The following is an 11,674-nucleotide window of genomic DNA, read 5'->3' on the forward strand; positions in this document are numbered from 1 at the left end:
AGAGTTTAAAGATTTTAGAAAACATTACTGTGTTTCCCCGTTAAGTATTACTTGGGATGTTTCCTTCCTTTTAGCTCTTTATTTTCTTAACCATCTATAATAAACACTCTTATATTCTTTTCACTTTGGTTATAAGACACCTAAGGTATTTTATTTCATGTTATATGTTATTGTAGAACTTATCCAAGTATGAACTTTCAGAGCAATTTTCCATAATTTTACCAGAATATTCCCTACAATCAGGATATAAAACATGTATATACAGGTTTATTCATTGTACTTAATGATTTACCAGTTATCTGGAAAACTCCAACCCACTACATTATTTGTAAATATATACTGGTTATTTCTTATAGTTCTAGGATCTGTTCTTTCTCCATTTGCAATTCATTTTTATATAATCAACCTACTTACTATGATCATAGAGTCAGATTAATCCTTTTTTTAACACAATTGAAAGCCAGATCTTTAGAAGTAATAAAGAAGGAAATGGTCTCCTCTTCCCTTCCTTCTCTTACTAACCTGCCCAAAAGGTCTATATTTAGGATCCTGGGATGGTATCTTGGTTTTAACTGTTTACATAAAGATCTGATGCTTAGGTTGCTCTTGTCCTGATTGCTCCATCTAACTTTCACATGTAACAGTAAACTGGGGCTACATCTACTCATTAATGATCTACAGTTGGGTTTGACTCCTTTCTTTGAAGTGTCTCATTGGTAGACAATTATATTTTCCTTTGGTAATAAAGAAACAATCCCATCTTCCCATTCAGTTCTGAAGCTTTTGCTCTCCCATCCAAAGAGGCTTTTGTGGACAAGAGTTTTATCTTGAAGACCAAATTATTTCTGCTCCAGAGACCAGGAAATAGTCATAACAAGGTTCTGGGTACTAGACTTCCAAAGGATATTGAATTACTAATAAGTTCACTAACTTGTTATCTTCTTTCTCAGCTCTTACTCACAACTCTCCTAGAGAGGAAACAGCAATTTTAAGAGCGCTGATGCTAGGAAAAATCTTGACTGACTGTTGCCAGAGTCCTTCTTGGGATGGGAAGTGATATAAATCCAGTTTTAGGGAAGCTACTTTTAGAGCAGACAAAGTTAGCTTTCAAAGAGGGAAAGAAGACTCAGCTTCAAAAAAACAGGTGGTATCGCCATTTTCCTTTGTGTCTGACAGAGTTCATGATTTCTGATTCTAGGCACTCATGAGGCTCACCTTTGCTTACTTCCACTGGATTTAGTGAGACACGTTGCACTATACCTCTCATCTCTGGAGATGAGCCTTAGAAGCATCATACAGCCTTGGTCTTACAGTGTTCTGTTACTCTCGTGGGAGACAACACAGAAGCCATAATGCGCCCAGGGAACCCCAAGCACAGTCCCTTCCTTCATCTTCAGAGAAAAATCTTCGCCCTTCTCTCATCTCCTCTGTCTTCACTCTCTCCTCAATGGCACCAATCTCACTCTTCCTGCCCTAGGTGACTCTTGCATAAGAGTTTTGACTCAAGAGTTTAGGCTTTCTAAACCAAAAACAAAACAAAACAGGAAGAGGATTACCTTCCAGCTATTTCTGCTTTGACCTGGCAACTCAACCATGCTAAAGCAGAGGAAGGCAAAAGTCCAACTACCATTTTTAGAATTGGCAAGGGAAAAATGCAAAGAAAACATTAATATAAGTTAGTATATGAACAAACTCTATCACCTTGGTGGTTTAAGTGTATATCTGCTACTTGTAAATGAAAAATTATTGACTAAGGAGAAGATTATTGAAAATAACAAATGGCTGTTATCACCACGTCATTACCAGAGCCAAGTCTGATGAATAAGGTGGTGTTCAAGATGGGTAATTCAGTTTGGGATCCAAAATGAGCTGTAACTATAGAGTAATTAAATTGACATTATTAATGACTTGCAAGCTGGCTCTTAAATCAATTCCAAACCGTGAAAATAACTGTAAAGCTACCCAAAACTACTATGATCAACAGCTTTTATTTGCATGTAAAATTGCTGGTGATGTACTTCTTTACTTTTCAATAATAGCAATATGTCACAATTCATTATTCAACAAATATTGCTGAATTCTTAGTACCAGGGATACTTTGGCGGAAAAAACAAGCAAATAAAAAAGAAATACTCGCCCACATGAACCTTATATGAAAACACACAATAAACAAAATAAGTAAATTATATATCTTGTTCCATTGTGATAAGTACTGTAAATAATTCAGAGGGAGGAGCAGGGTAGGAAGAGTGGAGACAGGGAATGCAGTTCTAAATATGGTGGTCAGAGGATCTGTCACCACGGTGGCATTTGAGCAAAGACTTAAAAGAGATGGGAATACATGAAGGAAGAGTGTTTTAGGAAGAGATCAGTAGGAGGAAACACATGATATATTTAGGATGGCAGGAAGGCCAAGTGGCTGGTGTCAAGAGGGCAAGGCAGAGGAGTAGTAGGAAATGAAGATAGAGACCTAACAAAGGATGGGGTCACAAAAGCCCTTACAAACCATGGTAGGAATTTTGGCTTTTACTCTGATGAGGTAGGAAACATTTGTAGGGTTTGACATGATCTGATTCATGTTTCAATAGCATCATTATGGCTGCTGTGTTGAAACTAGACTAAAGGATGTAAAAGACAGAAATCAGGGAAACCAACTGGAAGTGTAGTGCAGTAATCCAAGAAAGAGGTGGTAGTGCATTGGACCAACCTATTAGCAGGGAGAGTGATGAGAACTGGTGAAATTCAGGATGAAATTAGAAGGTGAAACCCAGCAGAATTTGCTGCCACATTGGATGTGAAATGGGATCACAGTTAGAGATGGGTAAAAGTGCAGATCAAGCATGTTTGGGATTTTAATTCTGGATACTAAGGTTCCATGCTTATTAGACAGTCAAGTAGTACTAGTCTAAAGACCAGGGCTGACGTAAAAGCTAGACGTAGAATGTTGGGAGTCATGATTCTGGAGAGAGTGGTATGATTTTGATTTAAGATCCCAGGAAGTTACCTGATAATTTACAGAATTTTGTTCAGTGGAAAATTATGGATTTTTTAAAATCCTGTAGACATTGACCTGTTTAGTATCTAATCCTGAAACCTTGAATTAACATTCTGCAATGCAATTCTGATACTAACTACCTGAGTTATCCAAGACTTCATGGGAGGAGACTCAGTCCTCCAAAAGACTCCTTGCTTCAGACACTGCTGCAAGTTCCAGGGTTCCCAGGCCACCCACACTTATGACCAACAGGCTACAAATTTAGAGGTTTCCACTACCTCCTCATGTCTGGTAATTCACTAGAGCAACTCACAAAACTCATGGTAAGGCTATACTTAAAATTACAGTTTTATTATAAAAGATACAAATCCAGACCAGCCAAATGAAGAAGAACATAGGGTGTCCGAAAAGCAAAGCTTTCATGTCCTCAGGATGTGTCACCCTCTGAGCACATCATTGTATATCACTAACCAGGGAAGCTCACCCAAGTTTTGGTTTCCAGACTTTTTATTCCATAGGCATGATTAATCAGATCATTGACCATGAACCCAATCTCCAGCTCCCTTCCTCTCCCTGGAGGTCAGGCTGTTACCATCTGGCTCAAAGCCCCAACATTCTAGAATGGCCAGCCTGTATCCTGGAACTATCTAGGAGCCCACCAGGAGTCACTTCACTTACATAAGCTCTGGTGTGGTCCCAGGGTCTCACCATGAATAACAAAGATTTTTCTATCACTCGGGAGATTCCAAACATTAAAAGCTCCCTCTCAGGACAATAGGACAAAGACCAGACAAATTATTTATTATATAACACATTCCTTTATTAAATTGCCAGTGACTACATAGCTCCTCAAATGTCCTTTGAAATAGTTTTTAATCTCTTACTGATTCTCTCATTAATTAATAAGTGTAATAAAATATTAGACATGTATTCATTATATATTTCCATGAAAGTCATAATTTTACTTTTTTGAAAATTAAACTTGGTACTAAATGAGATAACCAACAGAGTAAATCAAGAAGAAAGAAGGTCGGGAATTCCCTTGCGGTCCAGTGGTTAGGACTCTGCGCTTTCACTGCCCAGGGCCCGGGTTCAATCCCTGGTTGGGGAACTAAGACCCTCAAGCTGTGCCATGTGACCAAACAATAAATAAATAAAATAAAATTAATTTAATTTAATAAAAAAAAGAAAGAAGGTCCACAAACCAACCCTTAAGCACTCAGTGTTAAAGTTTAAGAGATAAGAAACAATCAGCAGAAGATTCATAGGAATGCCTAGTGTCTAAGAAGGAAACCAGGAAAGTGTGTTCTCCTAGAACCCAAGCAAAGAATGAAGTTCCAGGAGAAGAATGTCAACTATGTCAAATGTGGCTGAAATTTCATCATTGGATTTAGCAACTTAGAGGACACTGGTGACCTTGACAAGAGGATTTTTGAAAATGATGAGGTATTTGGAGTGAGTTTAAGAAAATGATGGAACAATGGAATATATTATTCAGCAGCCATGAGAAGGAATGAAGTACTGATTCATGCAACGATGTGGTTCAGCTTTGATGAACACATTATGCTAAGTGAAAGAAGACAGACACAAAAAGATCACATATTGGGGTTTCCCTGATGGCACAGTGGTTGAGAGCCCGCCTGCCGATTCAGGGGACATGGGTTCGTGCCCCAGTCCGGGAGGATCCCACATGCCGCGGAGCGGCTGGGCCCGTGAGCCATGGCCGCTGAGCCTGTGTCCGGAGCCTATGCTCCGCAATGGGAGAGGCCACAACAGTGAGAGGCCCGCATACCGCAAAAAAAAAAATCACATATTGCATGATTCCACTTACAGTAAACATCCAGAATAAATAAAAGCTTAGAGACAGAACACCAGGGGCTGGGGGGCAGAGGGAAGTGGGGTACAACTTCTTCATGGGTCCAGGGTTTTCTTCAGGGTTGATGAAAACGTTTTTATAGTTAGATAGAAGTAGTGGTTGCACACATCCTGAATGTATCAAATACCACTGAATTGTTCACCTTAAAATTGTTAATTTTATGTTACGTGAATTTTGCCTTAATTTTTAGAAAAGAGAATGGGTGGTTAGAAGTCGGGGGTAGTGAGTATAGGCAACTCTTCTACAAGAGATTTGCTGGGAAGGGGAACTAAAGGTAGAAATGTAGCTAGAGGAGGATGTGGGGTTAAGTGAAGATATTTTTTTTTAATGGAAGAAGTAAGAGTATATTTTCTTATAGCAAGAGTGCACCCCTTCTACCGTCTTGTTGGGTTTCTTCTTTATGTCTTTGGATGTAGACTATCTTTTTTGGTAGGTTCCAGGCTTTTTTTACTGATGGTTGTTCAGCAGTTTGTTGTGATTTTGGTGTGCTTGTGAGAGGAGGTGAGCTTAGGGGCCTTCTACTCCACCGTCTTGTCTCTTAAACAGGAGTATATTTGAAGGCTGATGGAAACAGCCCTGTGGAAGGAAAAAACAGATGATGCAGAAGAGGCGGGGGGATAGATTCATACTATACATTTGATTTACATTAAACTGCAAAAAAACAAAAACAAAGAAACCACATTTCAAAATCCACTTATGTAATATTAAACCAATTATCCCTGGTGTCTACTCCTAGCTTGGCCACTGCCTTGTTCTGTGTCTTCATGAAGTCTCCCAAATCCTCAAACCTAAGTTTTCTCAGCTGTAAAATGAAAGAACTGAACTAGATTATCCCTATGTATCCTCTCAGTTCCAGAGTTCTATGATTCTCTGATATTCACTGATTTATTTTAAGATCTAAGAATATCTTTATGAAGTCTCCTCTCCCCACATTCATATCATTGGATCTGCTCAAACTTCCTTTTAAAAAAATTCAAAGCTATAATGATTTATAGCAGATTAAATGAATGGAACACACAGGATGAGCAAAGAATTTAAGACTAGCTAGATGCAATCAGAGACATCTGGGTGGACTTAACACCACAGCTTTAAAACATCTGGGTGATGTTAGTACTCCAGTTCTGGAAATCATACATTCCTAAGTCTGACATTACTTTGGATGAGCAACTTGTATCATTAAGCTGCAGATGCTCCATTTTGGCAAGAAGGCCTGATAAGCAGAGGAAAGAGCACAAGAGAAAATAAAAATCAGAACATTTCTAGCATGCAGTGGTGAGCTATCTTAATGCCAAAAGCTGAAATCTAAATATAAATAATGGGTTATTTATTTATAAACCTCAGTTATTTGATGACCTACTGACACATCAAATTCAATGTGCCTGAACCCAAAACATTACATTTCCCACAATCCTGTTCCGTATGACTTACCAAGTTTCACTGTTGAGAGCATCAGTATCCAGGTTCAAAAACGTAGGAATCACTTTTGACCTTCTTCCTCTTTGGGCCCCTCTCCTATATGAGGCTATTAGTTGAGGCCTGTACATTTCTGTCTCCATCTCGTTCCTGGTCCCCTTCTTCGAATACGACTGCTCCTCTCTTGGTTACTCTGCAGCCTCAATGCTGTCTCCACGTTCCCTAGAGCTTGGACTGCTCTAAGCCTCTCCTGGCCATTGTATCGGCTCCCCACATTCCATTCACACCGCTTTGCCAATTAACCCTTTTAGGAGGCAAGATCAGCCTTTGTAAGACTGAACTCAAAACACCCAGTATTCGCCCCCAGTGGGATTCAGACCACGGGCTGTATCAAGTGCCAATGCCTAGGGTGGAAAGACAAGTCTTGAAGTGTGGCCCCACTTTTATTTCTACTAGGCCAGAGTTGGCACCTTAACCTCAAGCACAGTGAGACTGCTCGTATCCCAGCGTGATGATGATAATGGTTCTTAAAACATATTCTTGTTTTTCTTTTTCATACATCAACGTATTTACCTATTCAGGCAGAAGCATCTTTAGTCACAGAGAGGATTAGGATTAATACAGCAGAAATGGAAAGAGGCTGTGCTCAGTTTTGACTTCCAAGCTGGGTCAGAAGAAGGACCCAGAGGAGTGTGGAGACCTTAGAACCAGAAGGTCTTGCAGGTCCTTGTGTCACCTTGGCACACAGGACCAGCACAACATCACAACATGACCCTCTCTACCGAAGTTCCACACTACTCACAGGGTAACTGAAACTTAACAGAAGGACTCTCTTCAGGGGAAGCCCTGTAAGTTGTTGGAAACAAGAATATGATAAGGCCACTGAGCAGACAATATTAACAATGGCAGCTCTAGAAACGAAAGGTAGCAAAATTGCCATTTAAGGAGGTCTGTTTGTTACCTGTTGGTGTATGGTTTTACGCCATGGGATCTACCCTACAGAATCTCTGCTAAATTCCTCATAGGCAACCAATGCTTTGGGAGCATTTTGGCTTTTTTAAAGGCATTTGGAAAGGTACTGAAGGCAGTGGGGTTGTCAGTGTCGTCACAGAGAAATGAGCAATATTCTCCTTGGACGACTATATAATTGATTGGGTTGCTGGGATCTGTCCTTGAAAGCAAGGACATGGAAGAGTTCGTGTTGGGTTCGTGTTGGGTTCGAGCATCTATATGTAATTTTGTGTTTCATTGGTTAGTGGTGATTTGTAAGTTAGCAGGAAAAATTAGCTATTCTCAATGCAAGGCTGAGATTTGATAAATACTAATTGTTAGAGTCTTTTAAGTGTTAGTCTTTTTAGTCAAACTGGTTAAAAAGTTGTTAATTGTTCAAATGTAGCTAAAATAAATTGAGGGAGATGGGGAAGCAGTGGGACAACCATCTACAAGAACAGGAAAAAAAGTTTATCATTTAAAAAAAATACCGTAACTTTTAGTATTTTCATACTGTTAGTCAAATTGGTGATAACTTTTCTTAATAACAAAGGAAATAGATTTAAAAACTACAAAAGTCAATGATATTAGGTAAATTGGCTTTAGTCCTGTTGGCCCATTACTGGTAATTCAGGACAATTGACCTAATCCAAGCTTAAAAAAAATAATTAAAAATTTAAAACTGTGAGGCCAAAATTGTGCTCTGAATACCTAACACCAACATAATACTTATAAAAATGAGAGTTTTTAAATATCTTGATCCTTAGAGGAACTCTGAGAATTAGCTTAAAAAAAGTGTCACGTGCCACATGTGATAAGTTGAGAGCAAGAAGGAGGAGCTAGGGTCCCTCTGAAGGGGGACAGCTCATGAGTAGAGCTGGGAATGTGAATACATGCCTCCTGATCCATTCCCAGATGTGAATGATTGGATTTGCTTATCTAGAAGGCTCAAATTAATCAAATAATTTCTTTCTTTTCACTACCATTATACTGAGAGCCAAGAAGACAAACTTTGAGAGAGATGTTTTTCAAGAGATTTTTATTTTCAATGTAATCTAGTAAATAATACACTATTTACAAGAATAACTGACCACGTCAAGGCTGCTGACGGCAAACATGACAGGCAGCATCATTCAGGATCATTTGGTGGTGGGGTTTTATCCCTTAGTTTGAAATTGCGGTGATAAGATGGATAAGGCCATTTAAAGATGGTGACATGTGGTATCCGTTAACAAATGCTGGGTTGTATTTAAAACACGCTGAGAGCAGCACAGAGGCAGGGACAAAATGTTCTTAGCTTTTCAAGCCTAATATCTCTTTCACTGTATAGATTTTCATCAATTGGTTCTATTAGGTAAATTACATCTGACCTTTATATACCAGTAAAGGTAAGTGTAATTTAAGAGTTTATGAGCATGGAAGTAGAGAAAATGGAAACAGTCCCCTGTGCAAAGGAGGAACTGTGAAATAATGACAGAAGTCTCCAAATAGATGCCCCTGTGTGTACTTCTGGTCAGTTCCATTGGGACAGCCCAAGAAAGTACGAGTTTTGTTATCTGTTGCTTTGCTTGTTTTTTCCTCTTCAAACTAAATCTCAGAGTTGGAACCTATTTCCTTTCTTTGTTCCAGGTTGTCCCTAGGGTATCAACCCTTTTTCCAATCAGTGTACATCGATAAGAGCACGGAGGACAGCAAAGGCACAGTGGGACAGGTGTTCTCATACACTGTAGTGTAGGTGTCAGTACAAGCTCCAGGAGGAAAGTTGCCTGTGCTTTCTCAAGGGCCTCAAAAATGTTTATAAATTTCCTCCGTGTGTTTCCACTTTTAAGAAGTTACCCAAAAGAAATAAGAGATGTACACAATGATTGCTATAAAGCACTTGTTATAAAAGTAGGAAATAGTTAATGTCCCATCACAGGAAGATAGTTAAATTATGATATACCTTTACAGTGGAATAAAATGCAGCCATTACAATCAGGTTTTCCAGAATGCTTCCACTTTTAAACAAGATATGTATCTGGATGGAGAGAGAGAAAGAGTATGAGATAGTCTCCAGAAAGTTAACATGATGAAGATGAATGATAGGATTGTGGGTGATTTTCTAAACATCTCAAAACAAGTGCGTATTATTATTGTACTTCATATAAAGTCAGTATTTTTAAAATCATCTTTAGAGAATAAATAATGGACTGAATAATGGTCAAGATAATCTTGAATGGAAGAAGCAGATACTGAATAGTACACACAGCAAAACTATATTTTCATAAAATTATATACATGCCTTAATATGAAAAGAGAATAAAGACTGAAAGGAAACAAAATATAAACAGTGTCTAGATTAAACAATTATTGGTAATATTTATTCCTTTATATTTTTCTATATTTTCTAAAATTCCTAGAACTACCTTTATTCAAATTAATATCTACATACAGAAAAAAAATCAGAGTACAAAAACTTCTTTTATAAGCATTTCTGTTTTGTTCATTTGATACTTAGTCCTCAGCTCTAAATAATGGGCTCACACCTCTTGTGGTATCCAGCTCCCCAGATGACCCCCAATGGTCCCTCACTTCCTGATATTCAAACTCTTCTAGAGTCCTCTTCTAGAAAGAAGAACATATGTGGCCAATAGGATATTGCAGAAGTGACAGTGTGACTTCTGGGGCTAACAGTTGGCTTCTTGGATCACTCACTCAGGAGGAAGCAACTGTTGTGTCATCAGGGCACTAAAGCAGCCCTGTGGAGAAAAACTGAGGCCTCCTGCCATCTGTGGGGGCGGGGTGGGGGGCTGCACCATATTGGGAGTGAATTTTACAGCCCCAGGCAAGACTTAACATGACTGCAACCTCAGGAGAAACTGAACCAGAACTCCCAGCCAAGCCACTCAAAATTCCTGGTGCACAGAGATAACAAACGTTTATTGTTTTAAGCTGCAAAGGTATGGGGTAATTGGTTATGCAGCAGTAGATAACAAATGCACCTCTATTTTTTCATGTATCAATTTTGAACATATTCTATGAATATTCTACCACAACAGATAAGAATTAGCTCACTCTCACCTCCCCCATTTGCAATGCCTTCCTCCTCTTTTTCCCAGTTTTTGGTAATTGTGTCCTTTAGTGAGTGAGGGAATTCTGTCCATTATAGTTGAGAATATAAATAATATGCCTAAAACTCTCTGTCTTCTCCCATCAACTTTCAATGGCACCTCTTAATTTCAATATATAATATGAGGGTTCTGTGACTCCACCCCACTCTACACGCCTACCCGTCTTCTATCTTTTGTCAGTTCTGCCTTTGCTTTAAGATCATAAAACCTAATTACATTTATGCTGTGTTCTATGTCCAAGTAATTCCTTAATGCTCCATCTAAAGGTTGATACTGATATTTGAGAACATAACTACAGCATTATGACAATGTAAACATTTTTTTTCTCCAGAAAAGCCATGTTATGTGGTAGGATTACATTTCCACTTCTATTGATCCAGTGTGATGAATCCTAGGGGACCTGAAGGAACATGTTTCTGCGATAAGATCAAATGGTTTCTCTTTTTTTAGATTCTATCAATATTTCAAAAGCATTCCATATCTCAGTTTGCTTCACATTTGGCCATGTCTTCCCTTTACAACTTTTTCCCTATACCAGTATTTTCGTATATCATCCTCATTTTTTCAATATGATCTTTCAGTTTTTTGCAGCAATTGAGTGCATCCATTCCATTCTTCCTAATGTCGTTTTTAGAGTCCACAACACACTGGACTTACTGCTTTCAATGCTACCCAGCTAGCATTCTGGCATTTCATTCCCTTGTACTCTTAGGTTAATTCCACCATTTCTTTTATTTCATGTCTTCCTGTTATTTGTTTTATCCCCTCATTTCTCTAGAGCATGCTGTCAAGTGTATTTTTCAGGTTGGCCATGTAAGAAGAAACTTTCTGTGACCTTGCCTGAAATGTCTTCATTTTTACCAAATACTAGGTCAGAATGTTGTTAGAGATTAGTTCTAGCTTTAAAAACCTTTTCTCTCAGAATTTTAAAGGTATTGTCTTAGAGACTCATTGTTCTTCAAGTACAACTTGATACCAGTCTGTTTGGTATCAAACTTCACGGGGGGCTTCCCTGGTGGTGCGGTGGTTGAGAGTCCACCTGGCGATGCAGGGGACGCGGGTTCGTGCCCCGGTCTGGGAGGATCACACATGCCGCAGAGCGGCCGGGCCCGTGAGCCATGGCCGCTGAGCCTGTGCATCCGGAGCCTGTGCTCCACAGCGGGAGAGGCCACAACAGTGAGGCCCGCGTATGGCAAAAAAAAAAAAAAAAAAAAAAAAAAAAATTCCAAGGACTTTTTTCCTAGAAATAAAATAAAAAATTCTAAAATTTATATGGAACCAAAAAAGACT

This window comes from Neophocaena asiaeorientalis, unplaced genomic scaffold (genome assembly GCF_003031525.2).
Source record: "Neophocaena asiaeorientalis asiaeorientalis breed wild unplaced genomic scaffold, Neophocaena_asiaeorientalis_V1.1 scaffold149, whole genome shotgun sequence".
Taxonomy (NCBI): Eukaryota; Metazoa; Chordata; class Mammalia; order Artiodactyla; family Phocoenidae; genus Neophocaena; species Neophocaena asiaeorientalis.